Consider the following 26,525-nt stretch of genomic DNA (forward strand, 5'->3'; position numbering starts at 1 on the left):
ATGGACTAGATGTCAAAGTTTGGAGGAAGCATTGACTGTGCTAGTAAGTCGATTTATCTCACCACTCCGGAAGGAAAAAGGATTAAGTATGTATCTAGGCATGTGCCTAGGAGGAGTTAGGTGAATGCCCTTACGGGAGTTGTTCAGGAGGAAGTGCCTGTAGTGAGGGATTACCTGGATATTTTTCCAAGGAGTTACCAGGCATGCCACTGGATAGAGACATTGAGTTTTTATAGAACTGTTGCTAGGTACCGGACCAATATCCAAGAGACCCTATCGGATACCCACAAATGATCTGGAAGAAATTAAGAAATAGATCAAGGAGTTATTGGAGAAAGGATACATCTGAAGAAGTTCATCACCTTGGGGAGCCCCAGTACTTTTGGTTGAGAAGAAGGATAAATCCCTGAGGATGGTTGTTTATTATCGAGCATTAAATGAAGTGACGATTAAGAACAAGTACCCACTGCCGATGATCAATGATCTGTTTGGTCAGCTGCAAGGAGCTAAAGTGTTTTCGAAGATCAATTTGCGATCAGGGTATCATCAGTTGAAGATACGAGAGAAGGACATACCGAAGACAGCGTTCACAACACGATATGGATTATATGAGTACACGGTCATGTCATTTGGACTGACTAACGCCCCTGCCTATTTCATGAGCATGATGAACAAGGTGTTCATGGAGTATTTGGACAAGTTTGTTGTGGTGTTTATTGATGATATTATGGTATACTCGAAGAACGAGGAGGAGCACAAGGAGCATTTGCGCTTAGTTCTCGAGAAACTCAGGGAACACCAGTTGTATGCTAAGTTTAGCAAATGCGAATTTTGGTTGAAGGAAGTCGGTTTCCTTGGACATGTTATATCAGGAGAAGGTATAGCAGTAGACCCCAGCAAAATTCAGTCAGTCACTGAATGTTTGGCACCCACTTCAGTTAGCGAGATCCGCAGCTTTCTTGGACTCGCAGGATACTACTGGAGATTCATCGAGAATTTTTCCAAGATTGCAAAGCCAATGACTGAACTGTTGAAGAAGGATACTAAGTTTAAATGGACAGAAGATTGCAAGGCAAGTTTCCAGGAATTGAAGAAACGCTTGACTATAGCGCCAATGCTAACACTGCCAGATATACATAAGGAGTTCCAAGTGTACTGCGATGCCTCACGCTTAGGACTTGGATGTGTGCTTATGCAGGACGGGAGAGTTGTTTCGTATGCCTCACGACAACTGAAACCTCACGAGTTAAACTATGCCATGCATGATTTGGAGCTAGCAGCCGTAGTACATGCATTGAAGACCTAGAGACATTACCTTATTGGAAACCGTTGTGATGTGTACACGGACCATAAGAGTTTGAAGTACATTTTCACCCAGAAGGAGCTGAACCTTCGACAGAGGAGATGGTTGGAACTTATAAAGGGTTATGACATGAAGCTACACTATCATCCAGGAAAGGCCAACGTCGTAGCAGACGCTTTGAGCCGGAAGAGTTATGTTAATATCCTTGAAAGCAAGGGACTGCTGAAGGAATTAGCAGAGGACATCATGGAACTTCGATTGGAGATTGTTCCTAGAGGATTTATTGTAACAATGGAGGTCCAGTCGACATTGCTGGACAAAATTCGGGAAGCTCAGAAGGATGACAAAGAGATTGCCGAGATAAAGGAGAAGATGGGCAAAGGAAAGGCCAAAGGTTTTCATGAGGATGAGCACGATACCCTATGGTTTGAGGACCGAGTTTATGTGCCCAATAACCAGGAGATCAGGAAGTTAATACTTCACGAGGCCCATGACTAACCCTACTCGATACACCCCGGAAACACCAAAATGTATCTGGATTTGAAGGAACGTTTATGGTGGACCGGTATGAAGAAGGATATTGCCGAGTATGTCGCCGTATGTGATGTATGTCAGCGCGTGAAGGCAGAACATCAGAAGCCAGCAGGACTGTTACAGCCTATGCCGATACCCGAATGGAAGTGGGATAAACTGGGCATGGACTTTATCACCGGATTGCCGAGGACCAAAGCCGGATATGATTCCATATGGGTAGTAGTTGATCGCTTGACCAAAGTATCTCACTTCATCCCAGTGAAAACCACCTATACAAGTGCAAAGTTGGCCAAGATATATATGTCCAGGATAGTATGTCTGCATGGAGTTCCGAGGACCATCGTATCAGATCGAGGAACACAGTTTACCTCAAAGTTTTGGCACCAGTTGCACCAGACTTTGGGAACGAGATTGGAGTTTAGTACAGCATTTCACCCACAGACGGATGGACAAACAGAGAGAGTCAACCAAATTTTGGAGGACATGTTGAGAGCCTGTGCGCTAGATTATGGATCTAGTTGGGATGACAATTTGCCATACGCAGAGTTTTCATACAACAGTAACTATCAAGCCAGTTTGAAGATGGCCCCATTTGAAGCCCTGTATGGACGAAGGTGCAGAACATCGTTGATGTGGGACGAGGTAGGAGACCGACAGTTGTTTGGACCAGACTTGATCAAGGAGTCTGAGGAGAAGGTTAAATTGATTCGTGACAGACTGAAGATTGCTCAGTCTAGGCAGAAGAGTTATGCAGACTCAAAATGCAAGGAGGTAACCTATGAAATTGGACACTGAGCATATCTGCGAGTATCACCATTGCGAGGAGTGAAACGTTTTGGAGTCAAGGGAAAGTTAGCCCCGAGATTTGTAGGACCGTATCGTATTTTGGAACAGATGGGAGAAGTTGTATACAAGTTGGAGTTATCCGAGGGATTGTCAGGAGTTCATGACGTGTTTCACATTTCACAGCTGAAGAAGTGTCATGCTGAGATGGCAGATGTACCGCTAAGAGATACAGTACCCCTGGAGGCGATTCAGTTGGACAGTGATTTGACTTATGAGGAGAAACCAGTTAAGATTCTTGAGTTTGCCAGCAGAGTCACCCGCAGTAAGGTCATCAAGTTTTGTAAAGTTCGGTGGAGCCACCATACCGAGGATGAAGCCACCTAGGAACGGGAGGATGATCTTCGCAAAGACCACCCACACCTATTTTCTAGCCAACCCGAATCTCGAGGGCGAGATTCATCTTAAGGGGGGTAGGTTTGTAACATCCCAAATTTTCAATTTGGAATGTTATACATAGTCATCCATGCATATCATATTTTATTCGCATTTCATCTCGCGATCCTCGAAATCCTAAGCAACTCAAGGACCCTCGGAGAGAGTTGGGGATTTCCCGGTTTTCAAATTTGATCTCTATCAAATTTTGAAAACGAGGATTTTTGGTTTTAATTATTTTCTCTCCATAAATATTTCACACTAAAATATATGAGAGGAGATAACATGACTTCTCCAAGATAATTGAAATATCGAAGGAAAATATTAAAACCAAATAATTTTTTATTTGGATTTTATTGCAATTTTGTTTGCATTAGAAAAATTGCGCTTTTTCCAAAATTGCATTTTAGGGCCAAGAAAAGGTTCATCTCGTTCTAAATATTTTATTTAGACGGTGAAAATTTATTTTGGCATTTTTAGATGTTTTTTTTATTTTTTTAGGAGTTATTTCGGTCGGCGAAATTATTTAAAAAAAAGAGGTTCCCGCGCCGACTGGGCCTAAGGCCCAGCCGCGCCAGGCCGCCACCGCCGCCTTCCCCGCGAACGCGGCCGCCGCCGACTCGGACTAGGAGTCCGAGCCGGACTCCTCTCCGCCGCCGCATCTTGCCCCCTCCTCCAAGCAACCCCGCCATTATATACGCCGCCACCCCGCCCCCAACACCCCAGCACACCACCGCCGCCCGCGCCGCGCCAAGCCGCCGCCGCAGCCAAGCCGTCGCCGCCGCCTGCCGCCGCCGCAGTCCGCACGGCCGCCGAGCGTCGCCGCCCCCTAAGCCGCCGGACCTCTCGCCGGAGGTAGCCACCGCGCCCCGCCGCCGGTTTTTTTATAAAGACCAACCGGTTTTTTTAGAAACCTAGATCCGTTCTTTTAGGATTCGCCGGTTTTTGTCGGTTCTTCTACTTGGCGAACGTTCGTCCGAACGATCATTTGAACGAACGGTTCTTCGCCCGTTAGAAACAGCCAACGAACACTCGTTCGTTAGTCTGTTCGTCAGTTTTCTTTTATTAGATTTATTCCGCGATTTTCTCTGATCGCGATTTCTGATCAGATCTTAGTTTCTGTTTTTCTTTTCGCTCGTTAGTCGGAATCAGGCGATTCAAGCGCCTGGATTTCGTCTCGAAACCCTCTTTCCTCTTACCCAACTCAAACAAGTTTTCTCTACTGTAAAATTTGACCTAGTTTCAGATTAGTAAACGAAGCTTCTTTCTTTCGCCATTTGAGTTTCGTTGCTCCGTTTCATTTGATTCTTTTTGCGAACCGAAGTTCTTAAGTTGAAACTTCTGGTCAACCTATTTTGTTTGAGTTTTGCTTGTGCATCGTTGCTTGTTACTTATGTATGCTATTGTTTGCTTGCGATAGAACACCCGGAGTGCGAAGCGTGCTACTACGAGTCCCTAGGTTTCGCAGATTGTCAGCAAGGCAAGTAACACTTTGATCATATCCCTTTTATCACCCAGTTTTTATGCATAGGCTCAATCCTCAAACATTTCATGATTAGGATGTCATTAACTTGTGGGTTGGGAAGTAGTTGATGAGGTAGAACCTATTGCCCTGTTACATTCAAACCCTTGGGAGTTACTCTACGTGTTGCTTATATATATATTATGCTATGCTATACTCGTAGACGTGGTTTGGGTTTGAGTGAAATACATGACAGATGTGAGCTTGTTAATTAATGGTTCAACTTAAGGTGGCAACTTAATCAAACATCTGGGTGGATTGAGGCACCTGGAGTACCCAGTGTTGCCTGTATTTTTTGGAAATCCCGGAGTACCCATGTGATATTCCTATGGATCGCCACCCAGGCTCAAAGGGAACTGAGATGATTCATGCTACAAACTTTCGTGTGCAGCCACAAGCTATTATGGGCTCTAGCATAGTTGAGTAAGTTACATGAAGCTCTTGAAGAGGCAGATCAGCAGGTAGTGGGATGTAGGTTTGGTATGGTCTATCCGGAGTAGAGAGTTAATGTTTCTGAAAGACTGTGTCTCGGTCATCCGTTTCTCAAACACCCTATAGTGCGAGAAATCCAACAGAAGAGATCGAGTCTTGTGGGGAAAGTGCGCAAACCTCTGCAGAGTGTACAAACTAATCATGGTTAGCCATGTCCCCGGTTATGGACAATTCTTGAGTATCTAGTACTTGGATTATCACATGTATCTCATCACTCTTAATTAATTTTGTTGGGTTGTTAATCACTTTAATTGGGATTGATTTGAAGGAACCTTCTCAATGATGTTTCAACTACCATGATAGTTAAATAAAATCTATTCCTTTGTTGTAGGGAAAAATTGGCTTTTCGCAAAATTGTAACCATAGAGCTTTCCACCAGCCAAATATGCATGTAGTGATAGCATTATTCTATTCTTGCTCTACTCTGTTACATTGCCAGCATATTCCATGTGCTGACCCATTTTCGGGCTGCAACGTATTATGTTGCAGACTTTTCAGACGAGGAGTAAGGTTCGTTAGGTCGTTGCCGTGCAGCTCAGCTATGCCGTTGGAGTTGATGGACTCACTTTATCTTCCAAGCCTTCCGCTGTTATCGTATTAGATGGCCTTAAGCCATATTATTGTAATAAGTTCTCTCTTGAGACATTCAATGTAATAAGTGTCTGATTGCTACTCTGTTATAAATCCTTTGAGTATTGTGTGTGTCAGCATTACCGATTGAGGGAGTCCTGGATTAGGGGGTGTCCGGATGGCCGGACTATACCTTCAGTCGAACTCCTGGACTATGAAGATACAAGATTGAAGACTTCGTCCCGTGTCCGGGAGGGACTTTCCTTGGTATGGAAGGCAAGCTTGGCGATATGGATATGCAGATCTCCTACCATTGTAACCGACTCTATGTAACCCTAACCCTACCCGGTATCTATATAAACCGGAGGGTTTTAGTCCGTAGGACAACATACACATCAACAATCATACCATAGGCTAGCTTCTAGGGTTTAGCCTCCTCGATCTCGTGGTAGGTCTACCCTTGTACTACCCATATCATCAATATTAATCAAGCAGGACGTAGGGTTTTACCTCCATCGAGAGGGCCCGAACCTGGGTAAAACTTCGTGTCCCTTGTCTCCTGTTACCATCCGGCCTAGACACACAGATCGGGACCCCCTACCCGAGATCCGCCGGTTTTGACACCGACATTGGTGCTTTCATTGAGAGTTCCTCTGTGTCGTCGCCGTCAGGCTCGATGGCTCCTACGATCATCAATAGCGATGCAGTCCAGGGTGTGACCTTCCTCCCCGGACAGATCTTCGTCTTCGGCGGCTTCGCACTACAGGCTAATTCGCTTGGCCATCTGGAGTAGATCGAAAGCTACACCCCTGGCCGTCAGGTCAGATTTGGAAGTTTAAACTACACGACTGACATCCGCGGGGACTTGATCTTCGACGGATTTGAGCCACTGCCGAGCGCGCCGCACTGTCACAACGAGCATGATCTAGCTCTGCCGCCGAACAGTGCCCTGGAGGCCACACCCGCATCGGCTCCGACCCTTAATTCGGAGCCAACTGTGCCGATCGAGGATGGCCGGTTGGACGCCACCCCGGGGGCTGCGACCCCAACGGCGATTGAGCTGAGCACTAGCACCGTACTCTGCGAGACTCGTGACTCCAAGGAGCTGGTCTCCTATCCGGACTCCGAACCCTCCACGCCCCTGCCAATCGAACCTGATTGGGCGCCGATTATGGGGTTCACTACCGCAGACATCTTTCAGCACTCGCCTTTCGGCGATATCGTGAAGTCATTGAAGTCTCTCTCTTTATCAGGAGAGCCCTGGCCGGACTATGGTCAGCGAGATTGGGATGCGGACGATGAAGAAATTCAAAGCCCACCCACCACCCACTTTGTAGCCACTGTCGACGATTTAACCGACATGCTCGACTTCGACACCGGGACATCGACGGTATGGACGCCGATGAAGGAGACGATGAAGAACCAGCGCCTACTGGGCCGTGGAACGCCACCTCGTCATATGACATATACATGGTGGACGCACCAAAAGATGACGACGAGGAGCGGAAGGACGCACCGAAGGCTTGTTCCCTCGAAAAGCAGTCAAAGCGGCGACGCAAGCGCCGCCCCAAATCCCGCCTCGACAGAAATAGCAATCACACAGACCAAGCGCTGGAGCAGGGTGAACCGCTGCCGGACAACGGCAATCCGGATAATCAAACTGAACAAACAAATCCTATCGAGGATAATGGTACGGATGACATAACGCCGGACAGACACCCGGAGCAACAGACTGCCCGTAAAAGGCTTGTTGCCACCACGAGGAGCCTGAAAAAGTAGAAGCAAAGGCTCAAGGCCGCGCAAGACACACTCCAATTGAGATGGAGTAAAATACTCAGCACTGTAGCAAGGTACGGCGACAATCGCCCCTCCAAGAGCTACCCAAAGCGGAAACTGCTACCCGAATTCGATGAGGAGGCCTCAGAACCCCCACAACCAAATATTGAAGCAACCACCTGGTCGGATAGATGACCCCTCTACCAATACAGAGCGGCACACAACTCCGCTCACCATACAACACGCAACCAATGCGAGGGCTCGCACCCAAAGGACGGTTTAACAAGATCCATCTATGGTCCACGCAAGAGCGCCCCAGCATACAATGCAACACAACAAACATCCGAACAACGCAGTACACCCAGCTACAAGGGTGCCGCACACCCCCTATGTTTCACCGATGAGGTGCTGGATCACGAATTTCTAGAAGGATTCAAGCCCGTAAACATAGAGGCATACGACGGAACAACAGACCCTAGGGTCTGGATTGAGGACTACATCCTTCATATCCATATGGCTCGAGGAGATGATCTCCATGCCATCAAGTACCTACCCCTCAAGCTCAAAGGGCCAGCTCGTCACTGGCTCAAAGGCCTCCCCGAAAGCTCCATCGGAAGTTGGGAAGAGCTCGAAGACGCCTTTCGGGCAAATTTTCAAGGGACTTATGTCCGACCTCCGGATGCGGACGATTTGAGTCATATAACTCAACAGCCCGGAGAGTCAGCCCGAAAGCTTTGGAACAGGTTTCTTACTAAAAAGAACCAGATTGTCGACTGTCCGGACGCTGAAGCCTTAGCAGCTTTCAAGCATAGCGTCCGTGACGAATGGCTCGCCAGACACCTCGGCCAAAATAAGCCGAGAACGATGGCCGCATTAACAAACCTCATGACCCGCTTTTGCGCGGGGGAGGACGACTGGCTAGCCAGATGCAGCACCAGCGACCCCAGTACATCTGAAGTTAGAGATGGAAACGGGAAATCACGGCGCAACAGCAATAACAAACGCCGGAATAAAGAAGACAGCACGAAGGGAACGGCAGTAAATGCCGGATTCAAAAGCTCTCGGCCAGGTCAAAAGCCGCCTAAAGGCACCAGGGATGAACTGTCCAGCCTCAACAAAATTCTGGACCAAGTATGTCAGATCCATAGTACCCCTGGTAAACCTGCTAATCATACCCACAGAGAATGTTGGGTCTTCAAGCATTCCGGCAAGCTCAACGCCGTACATAAGGGGGAGGATACACCAAGTGAAGACGAGGACAAGCCTCCCAAGCAAGACACGGCGGAACAAAAGAAATTTCCACCAGAAGTCAAAACAGTAAACGTGTTACACATAATCAAGGAAAAAAAACAATACGGCACTCCCAGGAAAGTATACCCAAGTGCCTATCACTACGAAGTCCTACCACTGGTCATCTCAACCGATCACTTTCGACCATCGCGATTACTCAGCAAGTATCCGACACGCAGGATGGGCTGCCCTAGTATTAAACCCAGTAATTGGCGGATATCACTTCACAAGGGTCTTGGTGAACGGCGGCAGTAGCCTAAACCTAATATATAGGATACAATCTGCAGGATGGGGTTAGACCCAACACAAATTCGCCATAGCAATACTACCTTTAAAGGAGTAACGCCAGGCCCAGGGGCTTGTTGTACGGGCTCCCTATTACTACAAGTTATATTCGGCTCCCCCGATAACTTCCGTCGCGAGCATTTAACTTTCCACATCGCTCCGTTTCAAAGTGGCTATCAAGCATTGCTCGGACGCGAAGCTTTCGCTCGCTTTAATGCAATACCGCACTATGCCTCCCTCACACTCAAGATGCCTGGTCCACGTGGCATCATTACAGTGCACGGAAATATCAAGCGATCTCTGCACGCCGAAGAGAGTGAGGCTGCGTTGGCCGCCGCACACTAAAAGCGCCCGGAAAAACGAAAGCATCCAATAGGTCGTCAAGACCTCAGATACAACTAATCAAGTCCGGCGCCGCTATTTATACGGAAATAAGTGGTCACACCCCTATTTGTCAATACAAGGGGCTCAACGCGCACAGACAAGTGGCAATTTCCTATCATCTTGAATTACACATGGTTTCTTTAAAAATTATCCCTTTTTGCATGACAACTTTTTCACTTAACTTCCTCTCTTTTACAGACGATCATCGTGCTACACCAGTCCGGGATATGGCACAACGGAGACACAGGCGCAGACGTGTAGCAGGGACCCGCTCCAGGGATTCTTTTTAGATTAAGACCCTGCGTAAACCTTTTTTACTGTCTCTTGTTGATACATATCCACCGTTGAGAAGGATGCTGACGTCTTGGCATGTGGCCACGCCAGAATAATGCACGTACCTGGACACAAGGGGCTTCTTAAAAAGGCCATTATTTAGGCCCGGTTTATACCACAAAGACCGAATACCTTAGGGAGTGTTCGGCGTCGCGAGTTTGGCCCTATATGCATCAGCTCCGAATCATTGTCTTTGGTCAAATGTTGGGTTTTCCCGGCTCCTGTGTTTTGGTGCCTTACGTTCCGCTTTACCGGCTAAGGTAGAACCAGGAGAACTACTGCGATTGTGCCCTGGTTCATCCGGACGAGCACCTCAGTAGAGAAAGCCGAAAACTGACTGTCATGATATAGCGTGAGACTGGTCAACCACTTGATGACATGTGGGAATGTTAGAATTCCTCCGCCTTAACGAAGGGCCGTTTTCCGGCCAGGCATGTACGCACCCCAGAACCGGGAGAGTGCGGAGCCACCAGGGGCTATCTAGTAGCCCCACTGTCAAACTCCTATGGCTAAGTGAAAGTGCTAAAGCATTACAGTCCGGTTGCCTCGCTCGCTCCGCTATCACCTCCTTAATAGGACCAAGACGTTGGGTTAAGTGTGAACGTGTGTTTTTGCGAGCACCTCCGCATTATATGCGTGGGGGCTGAAGCCAACGACTGCAATCTTTCAGGTTATACACATGTATACATAAACGGCCGCCCAGGAGGCATCATATTACTTTCAGGCAAAAGTATAAAAATAGCCTTATAAAAATTTATAAAAGCATTTCACTTACAATGAGATTACATATCACTCAAACATAATATTTTTTGAGCACTGGGTCTCTATCAAACGGGCACCCTCAAGAACTTCTTCAAAATAGTGCTCAGCAGCCTTTCGACCTATGGCCGAATCCCGCGCTGCAACATTGATAGCATCCATCTCCGCCCAGTATGCCTTAACATGGGCAAAGGCCATCCGTGCGCCCTCTATGCACACCGACCTCTTCATCACATTAATGCGCGACACCACGTCAAGGAACTGCTGCACCAAGCTGAAATAGCTGTTCGGTTTTGACCTTTCCGGCCATAACTGATCCACAACAGACCTCATGGAGAGTCCGGACAACCTATTTAGTTTGGCCCATTCGGGTAATTGGTCAGTCAATGAAAGTGGACGCTCGGGAGAATGGAACTGTCTCCAAAACAGCTGGTCTACTCCACGGGCCGTCTGACCCTGGAAGTACTTGGCTGCATGGGCAGCGCTCGCCGCCAAATCCATATACACATCCTCCGAACTCCACAGCCGATCGAGAGGGGCATACCATGGATCTCCGAATTTCCTCCGCAACATAAAGGATTTCCCAGCTACAATATCCCCGGCTTCCCGCAGCTCCTCCGTCTTTGCCCTCATAGCAGAGCGGAGATCCTTTTTCGTCGCAGCAGCCTTTTCAAGGTCCGATTCCTTCACCTGGTTTTCTTTTTCAAGAACCCGGCAATGGTCCGCGGCAGCTTTTAATTCTATAGCCATCTTGGCCATCTTGTCTCGGCTCTCTCCATGTGCGGCCTTCTCAGCTTGCAACTCTTCGGACGCCTTCAAGGCAGCCGCATTACCCAACCTCGCTTGTTCCTTGGCTCGGGCAAGTTCTGCCCGCAAGGCTTCAACAGTGGCAGCTCCATCTGAAGTCACAACATATTAAAGATGCTGGCATCATGCTGCTCTTCCTATTGTGGCATTTACCAGATAATGACACTTACCCTGTGCCTCGTCAAGCCTTTTGTTAACAAGCTCGATGTTGGTGTCTGCCGCATCCAACTGCCGTTCTAAATGGGCAAACTCGCTAGTCCGGCTAGCCACTGGAGCTTCCATTACCTGCACATAGAGGCAGTATGGTTATTGCCTAGGAATATGATCCTCTGTTCATCGTCGTTTCCGATGACAACCAGAGTCTCAGGGGCTACTATCTACACAGGGCACACCTAGCATGTGCAGGACTACCATACATTCTTTTACGTACCTCAGAGCCAGTTAGTAGACTCATAAAAGCTTCATGCAATCCGCCTTCGGCGGACGATATTCTCTCCATCACCGTATTCATCAGCACACGGTGTTCATCTGAGATGGCCGCTCGCCCCACCAACTCCCTCAGAACATCCGATCGCACACTAGACGGTGCCGGACTCTTTTGTCTGCTCTCTTCAGGAGCCGGACACTGGGAGCTTCGGGGGTCAATGGGATTACCTTCTGGCCTCACCGGACTCGGAGAGGCCCTCCGCGATGACACTTCAGGGTCGCCCGCTTCCGGAGCGGAGGAGTCCGGAGGAGGCGTCTCATTCTCCATCATCTCTGGAAGAAGCTCCCCCGAAGACGAGCTCATTTGAGAGGGGCTAAGGCCCGAACTGCAGAAATATATGCGGTGGTTATCATCTCAGAAGAAAAAGATGGCATATCTGTACTGTTAAAGTATTTCGGGTCACTTATGACTCGCGGGAGAATTGATCCCCCCGCGGACTTTGTGTGGCAACGGCGCCCCCCAAGGTAGGACCCTCTGTGGGAGACTTCTTCTCCCGTTTGGAAGCTTCGGCTTCCGAATCCCCGGGCGCAGTCCTTTTCCTCTTTTGTTCACATTCCTTCATGGAGACGCTCGCTCCCTTGGTTAGAGTGGGCAGCATTGGGGGCCCGCGTCCGCCCGCATTATCCTCCACAGTATCTTCCTTCAAGGGCTCTGGGCAGGGTGCGGTCTGGAGCATCTTTTCCAATACCGAATTTTCCAAACCCTCAGGGAGGGGGGCCGAACACCGAATCAACTTCGCCTTTGTTATCCAGTCTTGGTCAAAAAGCGAACTCTCAGAGATAACTTCGTAACAAAGTAGAGAAAGTATGTTCGGCCGGAAGATGCCGTACCTATTCGGCGGTGCGGTTGCTACTCAGGCCCACGTCCTCGGTAATTTCCGGACACTCCATCTGAGGTCCGAAGAATGACTTGTACATCTCCTCGTGCGTTAGGCCGAGAAAATTTTGAATGGCATGCGGTCCCTCGGGATTGAACTCCCACAGGAGAAGAGGCCGGCGTTTGCAAGGCTGGACTTGACGAACCAGCATAACCTGTATCACCGCAACCAAACTGAAATCTCCATTGAAGAGATCTCGAATGCGGCCTTGCAGTATAGGCACGTCCTTGGCTGGCCCCCAGCTCAGACCTCTGCTGATCCATGACATCAGTTGTGGTGGGGGGCCCGAGCGGAAAACAGGGGGCCGCCCACTTGGCACTTCTAGGAGCCGTGATGTAGAAACACTCTTGTTGCCACAATTCAGACACCTCTGGGATGGAACCTTTGGGCCACGGAGCTCCCGTCATCTTGCATATTGAGGCACCTCCACACGTTGCATGCTCCCCCTCGACCAGCTTCGGCTTCACTTCAAAGGTCTTGAGCCATAGGCCAAAGTGAGGGGTAACCCGGAGGAAGGCCTCGCACACGATAATAAATGTCGTGATATGAAGAAGGGAGTCCGGAGCTAGATCATGAAAATCTAGTCCGTAGTAAAACATCAAACCCCTGACGAAAGGATCCAGGGCAAGGCCTAGGCCTCGGAGGAAGTGGGAAACGAACATGACGTTCTCGTTGGGTTCAGGGGTGGGGACAGCCTGTCCTCGGGGAGGTAGCCGATGCAGAATCTCGGCGGTCAGATATCTGGCCTCCCTCAACTTCTTGATGTCTTCTTCTGTGACGGAGGAAGGCATCCATCGGCCTTGAAGGCTAGATCCGGACATGACTGAAGGTTCGGGGCGCCTGACCTGAACTTCAGGCGTTTGAGCTTGAGGTGGGGGAAGGATTCGATTGAGCACGGGAGGGAAAATAAAAGCCTTGTCCCCTTTATAAAGAGGGTGAATATCAAGCGTCCTCTCCGTGTCCGTTTGGACTTGCCTATAATCTAGGAGTCCTGGAAGCGGTTGGGTTGCCCACGCCCGTATTGATGAGAATCACGGAATAAGGGGACACGATCTCTGCTTTAACAAGACGTGCCAAGGAAACCGCCTCGCATAACGCGCTAAGATGGGACAGTAAAACGGTTCGAATAAAAGCTTGGCCGTGGTGTGATGTCACACTACGGAATACGTTAGCAGATTAGATTTCTGTAAATATTATTCTCTCTATGGCAATATGTGGAAACTTATTTTGCAGAGCCGGACACTATCTTTGTGTTCAAAATCTTCTATGAAGTACTTGGAGGAGGAACCCGCCTTGCAATGTCAAAGACAATATGCGCGCCAGACTCGTCATCATTGAAGCCTGCTTCAGGGACTACTGAGGGAGTCCTGGATTAGGGGGTGTCCGGATGGCCGAACTATACCTTCAGCCGGACTCCTGGACTATGAAGATACAAGATTGAAGACTTCGTCCCGTGTCCGAGAGGGACTTTCCTTGGCGTGGAAGGCAAGCTTGGGGATATGGATATGCAGATCTCCTACCATTGTAACCGACTCTATGTAACCCTAACCCTACCTGGTGTCTATATAAACCGGAGGGTTTTAGTCCGTAGGACAACATACACATCAACAATCATACCATAGGCTAGCTTCTAGGGTTTAGCCTCCTCGATCTCGTGGTAGATCTTCTCTTGTACTACCCATATCATCAATATTAATCAAGCAGGACGTAGGGTTTTACCTCCATCGAGAGGGCCCGAACCTGGGTAAAACTTCATGTCCCTTGTCTCCTGTTACCATCCGGCCTAGACGCACAGATCAGGACCCCCTACCCGAGATCCACTGGTTTTGACACCGACACCGATCCAGGGATGACACTGAAGCACAGAGACTTGACCATCTGAGGTCGGGTCGCTACACAGAGGCTCTGAACAGGTCTCCTCGGATAGAGCGCGCTGCTCATGCTTTCAGGTTCACGCAAGCCAGCCCCCTACCTTGCACGCCAAAGATCTTGTGGGAAACCACGGCCACCTATGGGACCAGAGGGCCCCTTGCTAGTTCGGCCGGGGGACGCCGCGTTGCACAAAGAGCAGACGGGCGTGGGACAACACGGCAGAAATCACGCAAGCAATTTTACCCGGGTTCGGGCCGCCGTGAGGCGTAAAACCCTACTCCTGCTTTGGTTGATTGATGGTGGAAAAACTGGTGATGAGGCATAGCACACTGTCCGACAGGGGTTGCCCTGTAATGAAACACGACGTATACTTTGTGTTTAGTCACACTATCTCTAGTGTTCGTGTGGAATTGATATTTTCAGTTGGATCTTAAATGCGTGTTTATCCATTTGAGCACTATATGTTTGTGTTCGTATGATCAATCCTTATGTATGCTCTAGATGCCTGCCGGTATCATATTGCTGTGATTGTCGTAAGGGTCCGGCCCTTAACAGTCATCTTGGCGTGGATGCGCCCCGGCAGGTTTTCCTAGGTAGCTCTCGACGCAGCCTCTCGAGCTGCGAGCATGGCTCGGGACAGGACAATGGTGCGATCAAAGAAACTAGCCAAGGTTCCATCAAAGGAGAGTTTTCACGATATGAGCACTCACCAAAGTCAAAGGGTAAGCAACTGCAAAAATTCGAGATGTATCAACAAAAAAGTGATAATGTAGACTCATCTTTCGTTTTGAGCTTCCTTCTCCTCTGTTGGGCCGCGCGCGCTTGGCGCGTTTGCGATGCCCGGAGGAGTGGAAGTTAATCGGGAAGTTCTTTTTTTCCTGGCATGGACCGACACATGTCTTGTGCGACTGCCGGTGTACAGCGCCGGGCTCTCCCGGTCTCCTTCCCTTCCCTCCCTCCTCCCCTTTTTTGAAATAGCCTGGCGGCAGCTAGCACGTGGACTATGCCAATGCAGATGGTTCTGCCGAGGCATGCTTGCCGAGGCATCAACCAACAGATTTATACCCGCACTTCACTCAGGATTTCCCAAAAATAGGGGAAATACTGGACCAATTATCGTGTGGTAGTCATCGACATCGGGGATGCCAGGGCCAATATGGCTCGATTGCTGCTGAAGGGAGGGAACAGGAAAAAGGAGATCTTGTGCCCGCGCGGCCTGCCTCCTTTTCCCGAATGACACATGAATGGCGGGCGCACCGTCTGCGTCGCAGAGAGGAGAATACCTCCACCAGTGGTGATCTTCGTCCTCGCCGTAGCTACGACGAGGCGCGGAGACGAACAATGTGGTGCGTGGATGGCCCCGCTTAGTTTTCGTGTCTTATGTTGGGGAATGTAGTATTTCAAAATTTTACCTACGATCGCGCAAGATCTATCTAGGAGATGCATAGCAACAAGCGGGGAAGATCATCTTCATACCCTTGAAGATCGCAAAGCGGAAGCGTTTATCAACGCGGTTGATGTAGTCGTACACCTTCACGATCCATCCCGATCAAGTACTGAATGTACGGCACCTACGCGTTCAGCTCAATGACGTCCTCGCCTTCTTGATCCAGCAAGACGGGCGAAGTAGTAGATGAGTTCCGGCAGCACAACGGCATGGCGACGGTGTTGGTGAACAATGATACGTCTCCAACGTATCTATAAATTTTTATTGTTCCATGATATTATATTATCAACCTTGGATGTTCTGTATGCATTTATATGCTATTTTATATGATTTTTGGGACTAACCTATTAACCTAGAGCCCAGTGCCAATTTCTGTTTTTCCTTGTTTTTGACTATCGCAGAAAAGGAAAACCAAACGGAGTCCAATTGACCTGAAATTTCACACAGATCATCTTTGGACCAGAAGAAGCCAACGGAGTACCGGAGATAGGCCAGAAGAGTCCCGAGGCCACCATGAGGGTGGGGGCGCGCCCCCCTACCTCGTGGCCGCCTCGGGGACCCCCTGACTTGTTCCCGACTCCAACACCTCTTATATAACCCCAAACTTCTAGAAAGAAACCAATCTAGACCCGTTCTAGCACCTTGCCAGAGGGGGGAATCCCTCTCCGATGGCCATCCACATCATCCCGGTGCTCTCCATGATGAGGAGGGAGTAGTTCACCCTTGGGGCTGAGGGTATGTACCAGTATCTATGTGTTTGATCTCTCTCTCTCTCTCTCTCGTGTTCTTGATTCCGAACGATCTTGATGTATCGCAAGCTTTGCTATTATAGTTGGATCTTATGATGTTTATCCCCCTCTACTCTCTTATGATGAATTGAGTTTTCCCTTTGAAGTTATCTTATCGGATTGAGTCTTTAAGGATTTGAGAACACTTGTTGTATGTCTTACATGTGCTTATCTGTGGTGACTATGGGATATCACGTGATCCACTTATATATGTTTTGGTGATCAACTTGCAAGTTCCGTGACCTCATGAACTTATGAATAGGGGTTGGCACACGTTTTCGTCTTGACTCTCCGGTAGAAACTTTGGGGCGCTCTTTGAAGTTCTTTGTGTTGGTTGAATAGATGAATATGCGATTGTGTGATGCATATCGCATAATCATACCCACGGATACTTGAGGTGACATTGGAGTATCTAGGTAACATTAGGGTTTTGGTTGATTTGTGTCTTAAGGTGTTATTATAGTACGGACTCTTGAATAGATCGATCAGAAAGAATAACTTTGAGGTGGTTTCGTACCCTACAATAATCTCTTCGTTTGTTCTCCGCTATTAGTGACTTTGGAGTGAGTCTTTGTTGCATGTTGAGGGATTGTTATATGATCCAATTGTGTTATTATTGTTGAGAGAACTTGCATTAGTTAAAGTATGAACCCTAGGCCCTGTTTCCTAGCATTGCAATACCGTTTACGCTCACTTTTACCACTTGCTACCTTACTGTTTTTATATTTTCAGATTACAAAAACTTATATCTACCATCCATACCGCACTTGTATCACCATCTCTTCGCCGAACTAGTTCATTTATACAATTTACCATTGTATTGGGTGTGTTGGGGACACAAGAGACTCTTTGTTATTTGGTTGTAGGGTTGTTTGAGAGAGACCATCTTCATCCTACGCCTCCCACAGATTGATAAACCTTAGTTCATCCACTTGAGGGAAATTTGCTACTGTCCTACAAACCTCTACACTTGGAGGCCCAACAACGTCTACAAGAATAAGGTTTTGTAGTAGACATCAAGCTCTTTTCTGGCACCATTGCCAGGGAGGTTAGCGCTTGAAGGTATATCTTTAGATCTTGGAATCGAATCTTTTTGTTTCTTGTTTTATCACTAGTTTAGTTTATAAAAGAAAATTATGAAAAAATGTACTTGAGGGTACCTCATATGCTTCACCTTTTAAATGTCTTTCATGAAAATAAGGATTCCAATAATTGTGCCAAAGTGTTAGAAGAAGAATGTATAAAATGTTTGGCACTAAATATTTGGATAATGAGCATGAGTGCAATGTTGTTAGTATGAATTCTTTGAATATCCATGATGCTAATGATATGCAAAGCCACAAGCTTGGGGATGCCATGTTTGATGAAGATGATATTTTTTGTCCCCCATGTTTTGATGAGCAAATTTATTTTGATGATAGCATGCCTCCTATTTATGATGATTATATTGATGAAAGTGGGTTTGGCAGAGTGTCAACTTTAGGAAGTAATGATCCCACTATTTTGGAGGATGTTGAATCTTATTGTGATAATTATGGAAGTGGATTTGGAGAGGTCATGACTTTACTTAGTAATGATTCCACTATTTCGGAAGAGGTTCCAATTGATTTTGAGAACAAAGTTGCTATCTATGATGATTATTGTGATGACATGTATGTTATAAAGAACAATTATAACCATGAAACTTGTCATCTTGATTTTAATTTTCAATTGGATGATGCCTCACATGATAGTTATTTTGTTGAGTTTGCTCCCACTACTATTCATGAGAAGAATTTTGCTTATGTGGAGAGTAGTAAATTTTCTATGCTTGTAGATCATGAAAAGAATGCTTTATGTGATAGTTATATTGTTGAATTCATTCATGATGCTACTGAAAATTATTATGAGGGAGGAACATATGCGTGTACGAATTGCAATGATATCAAGTTTCCTCTCTATGTGCTTAAAGTTTTGAAGTTATGCTTGTTTTTCCCTCCTATGCTAGTTAATTATTGTTCCCATAAATTGTTTGCTCACAAAATCCCTATGCATAAGAAGTGGGTTAGGCTTAAATAGTTATAATCTTCATGATGTTCTCTTTATGTTTCAATTCTTATCTTTTATGTGAGCATCATTGAAATCATCATGCCTAGATAGGGGCGTTAAACGATAGCGCTTGTTGGGAGGCAACCCAATTTTATTTTTGTTCCTTGCTTTTTGTTAATTTTTAGTAATAAATAACTCATCTAGACTATGTTTAGATGTGGTTTTATGTGTTAATTAGTGTTTGTGCCAAGTAGAACCTTTGGGAAGACTTGGGTGAAGTCTTTGCGATCTTGCTGTAAAAAACAGAAACTTTTGCGCTAACGAGATTAGCTGCAATTTTTTACTGGAGAGTGATATTAGGTTGATTCTTTTTGAAGATGATTAATATACAAATTACTCATGTCCACCAATTTATTTTCGAATTTTTTTAGTTCTATAAGTATACGTTTGATACAGCTGACTATAGACTGTTTTGCTTTTGACAGATTCTGTTTTCATTGTGTTGTTTGCTTATTTTGATGAATCTATGAGTTGTATTGGAGGGTATGAACCATAGAGAAGTTGGAATACAGTAAATATTACACCAATATGAATTTATAATGAGTTCACAACAGTACATGTGGTGTTTTATTTTCTTATACTAACGGAGCTCATGAGATTTTTTGTTATGTTTTGTGTTCTGAAGTTTTCAAGTTTTGGGTAAAGATTCGATGGACTATGGAATAAGGAGTGTCAAGAGCCTAATCTTGGGGATGCCCAAGGCACCCCAAGGTAATATTCAAGGACAACCAAGAGCCTAAGCTTGGGAATGCCCCGGAAGGCATCCCCTCTTTCGTCTTTGTTCATCGGTACCTTTACTTTGGAGCTATATTTTTATTCACCACATGATATGTGTTTTGCTTGGAGCATCATTTTATTTTCTTTTGTTTTGCTTGATGTTGAATAAAATACCAAGATCTGGAATTCTTAAATGTTAGAGAGTCTTCACATAGTTACATAATTATTCAACTACTCATTGATCTTCACTTATATCTTTTGGAGTAGTTTGTCATTTGCTCTAGTGCTTCACTTATATATTCTTAGAGCATGGTGGTGGTTTTATTTTTAAGAAATTGTTGAACTCTCATGATTCACTTATATCATTTTGAGAGTCTCTAAACAGAATGGTAGTTTGCTTTGGTTATGAATTTAGTCCTAATATGATAGGCATCCAAGAGGGATATAATAAAAACTTTCATATAGAGTGCGTTGAATACTATGAGAAGTTTGATACTTGATAATTGTTTTGAGATATAGAGATGGTGATATTAGAGTTGTGCTAGTTGAGTTATTTTAATTGGAGAAATACTTGTGTTGAGGTTTGCAAGTCCCGTAGAATGCATGTATGATAACTGTTGTGTAACAAATTTGAAACATGAGGTGTTCTTTGATTGTCTTCCTTATGAGTGGCGGTTGGGGGCGAGCGATGGTCTTTTCCTACCAATCTATCCCCCTAGGAGCATGCGTGTAATGCTTGGTTTTTGATGACTTGTAGATTTTTGCAATAAGTATGTGAGTTCTTTATGACTAATGTTGAGTCCATGGATTATACGCACTCTCACCTTTCCATCATTGCTAGTCTCTTCGGTACCGAGCATTGCCCTTTCTCACCTTAAGAGTTGGTGCAAAATTCGCCGGTGCATCCAAACCCCGTGATATGATACGCTCTATCACACATAAACCTCCTTATATCTTCCTTAAAACAGCCACCATACCTACCTATTATGGCATTTCCATAGCCATTCCGAGATATATTGCCATGCAACTTTCCACCGTTTCATTTATGACACGCTTCATCATTGTCATATTGCCTTGCATGATCATGTAGTTGAAATCATATTTGTGGCAAAGACACCATGCATAATTTATCATACATGTCACTCTTGATTCATTGCCCTTCCCGGTACACCGCCGGCGGCATTCATATAGAGTCATAGTTTGTTCTAGTATCGAGTTGTAATCATTGAGTTGTAAATAAATAGAAGTGTGATGATCATCATTAATAGAGCATTGTCCCAAATAAGAAAAAGAAGGGGAGGCCAAATTAAAAAAGGAAGGCCCACAAAAAAGAGAAATAAAAAGGGACAATGCTACTATCCTTTTTCCACACTTGTGCTTTAAAGTAGCACCATGATGTTTATGATAGAGAGTCTCTTGTTTTGTCACTTTAATATACTAGTAGGAATTTTTCATTATAGAACTTGGCTTGTATATTCCAATAATGGGCTTTCTCAAATGCCCTAGGTCTTCGTGAGCAAGCAAGTTGGATGCACACCCACTTAGTTTCTTTTGTTGAGCTTTCATACATTTATAGCTCTAGTGCATCCGTTGCATGGCAATCTCTACTCCTTGCATTGACATCAATTTATGGGCATCTCCCTAGCCCGTTGATAAGCCCCGTCGATATGAGACTTTCTCCTTTTTTGTCTTCTCGACATAACCCCCATCATTATATTCTATTCCACCCATAGTGATATGTCCATGGCTCATGCTCATGTATTGCGTGAAAGTTGAAAAAAGTTTGAGATTACTAAAGTATGAAACAATTGCTTGGTTTGTCATCGGGGTTGTGCATGATGAGAGCATTCTTGTGTGACAAAAATGAAGCATGGCCAAAGTATATGATTTTGTAGGGATGAGCTTTCTTTGGCTATGTTATTTTGAGAGGACAAAATTGCTTGGTTTGTATGCTTGAAGTATTATTGTTTTTATGTCAGTATTAAAATTTTGTCTTGAAACTTTCGGATCTGAACATTCACGCCACAATAAATAAAATTACATTGAAAATATGTTAGGTAGCATTCCACATCAAAAATTCTGTTTTTATCATTTACCTACTCGAGGACGAGCAGGAATTAAGCTTGGGGATGCTTGTTACGTCTCCAACGCATCTATAATTTTTGATTGTTCCATGATATTATATTATCAACCTTGGATGTTTTATATGCATTTATATGCTATTTTATATGATTTTTGGGACTAACCTATTAACCTAGAGCCCAGTGCCAGTTTCTGTTTTTTTCCTTGTTTTTGAGTATCACAGAAAAGGAAAACCAAACGGAGTCCAATTGACCTGAAATTTCATGGGGATCATTTTTGGACCAGAAGAAGCCCACGTAGTACCAGAGATGGGCCAGAAGAGTCTTGAGGCCACCACGAGGGTGGGGGCGCAACCCTACCTCGTGGCCGCCTCGGGGACCCCCCTGACTTGTTCCCAACTCCAACACCTCTTATATAACCCCAAACATGCAGAAAGAAACCGAGATTGGGAGTTCCACTGCCATAAGCTTCTGTATCCACCGAAAACCAATCTAGACCTGTTCCGGCACCCTGTCGGAGGGGGGAATCCCTCTCCAGTGGCCATCTTCATCATCCCGACACTCTCCATGACGAGGAGGGAGTAGTTCACCCTCAGGGCTGAGGGTATGTACCGGTAGCTATGTGTTTGATCTCTCTCTCTCTCGTGTTCTTGATTCGGAACGATCTTGATGTATCGTGAGCTTTGCTATTATAGTTAGATCTTATGATGTTTCTCCCCCTCTACTCTCTTGTGATGAACTGAGTTTTCCCTCTGAAGTTATATTATCGGATTGAGTCTTTAAGGATTTGAGAACACTTGATGTATGTCTTGCAAGTGCTTATCTGTGGTGATAATGGGATATCACGCGATCCACTTGATGTATGTTTTGGTGATCAACTTGCGAGTTCCGTGACCTCGTGAACTTATGCATAGGGGTTGGCACACGTTTTCGTCCTGACTCTCCGGTAGAAACTTTGGGTTTGTGTTGGTTGAATAGATGAATCTGAGATTGTGTGATGCATATTGTATAATCATTGGAGTATCTAGGTGACATTAGGGTTTTCGTTGATTTGTGTCTTACGGTGTTATTCTAGTACGAACTCTTGAATAGATCGATCAGAAAGGATAACTTTGAGGTGGTTTCGTACCCTACAATAATCTCTTCGTTTGTTCTCCGCTATTAGTTACTTTGGAGTGACTCTTTGTTGCATGTTGAGGTATTGTTATATGATCCAATTATGTTATTATTGTCGAGAGAACTTGCACTAGTGAAAGTATGAACCCTAGGCCTTGTTTCCTAGCATTGCAATACCGTTTACGCTCACTTTTACCACTTTCTACCTTGCTGTTTTTATATTTTCAGATTACAAAAACTTATATCTACCATCCATATTGCACTTGTATCACCATCTCTTCGCCGAACTAGTGCACCTATACAATTTACCATTGTATTGGGTGTGTTGGGGACACAAGAGACCCTTTGTTATTTCGTTGCAGGGTTGTTTGAGAGAGACCATCTTCATCCTACGCCTCCCACGGATTGATAAACCTTGGATCATCCACTTGAGGAAAATTTGCTATTGTCCTACAAACCTCTGCACTTGGAGGCCTAACAACATCTACAAGAAGAAGGTTGTGTAGTAGACATCAAAAAACAATCTCCACAGTGCTTCGCCAAGCACAACGGAAACTATGACGGAGGATAAAATAGAGGGGACGGGGTTGCCGGCACACAGCTTGGTGATTCTTGATGTGTCTTGGGTGCTGGCCCTGTCCCTCTATTTATATGTTGAGCCTTGGGGTCGAAACTTGGAGTAAAAGCCTCAACAAAGTTGGTTTCACCCAAAAGGCAAGAGTCCTTCTCGGACTTCAAGGCCAGACGCTAGTGTTCCCAGTGTCTGGACCCAGATGCCTGGGACCTTGGCTTCTTGCCCCTAGACTCCGCAAAACTTCCTTTTGCCCTTTCCAAAAACCCTGTGGGCTTTCCCCTTTGGCCCAAATAAAGTGTTCTCGTACCCTAACATTTCGGGAAACATCCGGAACCCCTTCTAGTGAACTACGGAACCCTTCTGGAGTCCAAACACTATTATCCTATATATCAATCTTTACCTCCGGACCATTATGGAGCTCCTCGTCATGTCCGTGATCACATTCAGTATTCCAAACAACATTCGGTTACCAACATACATAACTCATATAGTACTATATCGTCAACGAACGTTTAAGCGTGCGGACCCTATGGGTTCGAGAACTATGTAGACATGGCCAAGACACTTCTCTGGTCAATAACCAATAGCGGAACTTGGATGCCCATATTGGTTCCTACATATTCTATGAAGATCTTTATCGGTCGAATCTTATGACAACATACGTAATTCCCTTTGTCATCGGTATGTTACTTTCCCGAGATTCGATCATTGGTATCACCATACCTAGTTCAATCTCGTTACCGGCAAGTCTATTTACTCGTTCCATAATACAGCATCCCGCAACTAACTCATTAGTCACATTGCTTGCAAGGCTTATAGTGATGTGCATTACCGAGAGGGCCCAGAGATACCTCTTCGATACACGAAGTGACAAATTCTAATCTCGATCTATGCCAACTCAACAAACACCATTGGAGACACATGTAGAGCATCTTTATAATCACCCAGTTACGTTGTGACGTTTGATAGCACTCAAGGTGTTCCTCCAGTATTCGGTAGTTGCATAATCTCATAGTTAGACGAACATGTATAAGTCATGAAGAAAGCAATAGCAATAAAACTAAATGATCATAAATGCTAAGCTAACGGATGGGTCTTGTCCATCACATCATTCTCAAATGATGTGATCCCGTTCATCAAATGACAACAAATGTTTATGGTCAGGAAACTTAACCATCTTTGATTAACGAGCTAGTCTAGTAGAGGCATACTGTGGCACCCCGGCTCAGAGAAAATCGGAACACCCCGTATTCAAGCCTAGAGATCGAGGAGAAGTCTTCTGGAATACGACACTTCTTAGCATAGAACAAACCAGCTTTCTATTATTACACGAATATGAATACAAGGTCTCGGATATTACAATGAATAACATCGGCACGGCGACACTACACCATCCTCTATTGCTCTATGCAAGCAGCAGAACAACTTGAAGCAGAGGAATAACTCTAGCAGCGGAATAACGGCGACGGTGGTGAACTCCACTCCGCAGGGACTCTGGCTGGAACGCTTATCCTAGCTCACGAACACAGGAACAACACCAAACAAGAAAGCAATCCAGGCATGACCTGCAAGCTGGCATGACACACCAGTTCAGTACATTAAATGTACTTGCAAGCTCACAATTAACCAGAAGCATTCAAGACAAACAACAGCGTGGCAATTATAGGTCAAGCAGGAATCATCACGAGATCATCAGGATAACATGGCATAAACAACATGAACTTAATACTACTAGAACAAGATGATCATGGCATGAACATATAAATCTGACGATACTAGCATGCAACATGATGACACTACATGCACCATTTATTCTACTCGGGTTACCTCGTAACCATCACATGCATCACTTACCAACCTCGAACATTACACGATCATCTCAGGATCAAATCAAGCTTGGTATAAACAATACTATAGTAATGATCAAATGACCACAAGGAGCTTGATCTTTACCCACGATTCTCGCACAACATCACGAATATCCAACAACTCGGCATCCTCGATACCACGGTGATCATTCCGGCGATCACAACCATGACCAACACTTAGTCTCGAACAGTGATCCTTCCGGCGATCACTACCAACTTATCTCATCATCGAACTGGGGTTGTTATTAAGCACATTATTATTATTACTGTTGACTCATAGTGTGACCAACTACGAACTGGGCCCTTATCCGAGGGCACGGCTATCGCTAGATTTAATATACACTCTGCAGAGGTTAGTACACTGTACCCACACCACGGAACCCATGGCCTCGCACTCCCATTCGGGTGGACCAATGGCATTCCGACAAAACCGATCTACTGTCATGACACTTTCCCGGCCACTCCGACTCACTCCTCATTGGGCTAGTCCTGGGTGGCCCCGTGTCTACCAAAGACACAACGACCACCGTCGTGGTCCGTCCCAAACATGAACAAAAGCGCTTATCTTCCAATTACGGGCACACAAGGTTATCTCTGCTTACCGGGCCAGGGTACGCACGCCCATAACCTTCCCTAGTTGGAGGCACCAGTGAGAGGCACGACAATAGACCCAGTTAGGACCCTCCCATAAAGGTAAGCGTGGTTGCACTGGTCAGTTTGATATGGTGGCACGACGATTCAGCTAACAGGTGTTCAAGTTCAATTTAATCCGGTTAAACTTGAATGCAAATATGTTGAGCCATGATAAAATAACATGATGCCAATGCATGAGCATGATATCAACATAGTCATGAGAGGACCACATAACTATCCACCATATCAACAATGCTACCATGTAATCATTTAACCAACTGGATGCAATGGGACAAGCATAACGACGACGCTCAGAACAGACGATAGTCATGCACCAAAGGCCATCACCAACATCAACATGTACTACTAGCAAGCATAAGCATATGAAAACAATACTAGCAACTAGCAGGGCATGACAACTAGGTGCATAACAACATAGCAAGAAAGTAAGCACGAATCCATAAGCATTATCGAAACAACTATATCCATATTTTAAGCAAGCAAACATTTCATAAATATTCAAGTTGAAAACCATGGCTACTGCATGACTATCATGCAAGTGGGTATTGTGGCTTTCCTGGGGTGGAAGAAATCACTGGGAGAAAGTGCGAGAGGCTCGTAGAACGAATCGTCGGAAAACATACTCTCTCGGAGGGGGCTGGTTAAGCGTAATGGCAAAATGTTCATTTTCACAGTGTCAAACC

The sequence above is a fragment of the Triticum urartu genome, chromosome 5A (assembly GCF_056163025.1).
Source record: "Triticum urartu cultivar PI428250 chromosome 5A, HENAU_Tu73, whole genome shotgun sequence".
Classification (NCBI taxonomy): Eukaryota; Viridiplantae; Streptophyta; class Magnoliopsida; order Poales; family Poaceae; genus Triticum; species Triticum urartu.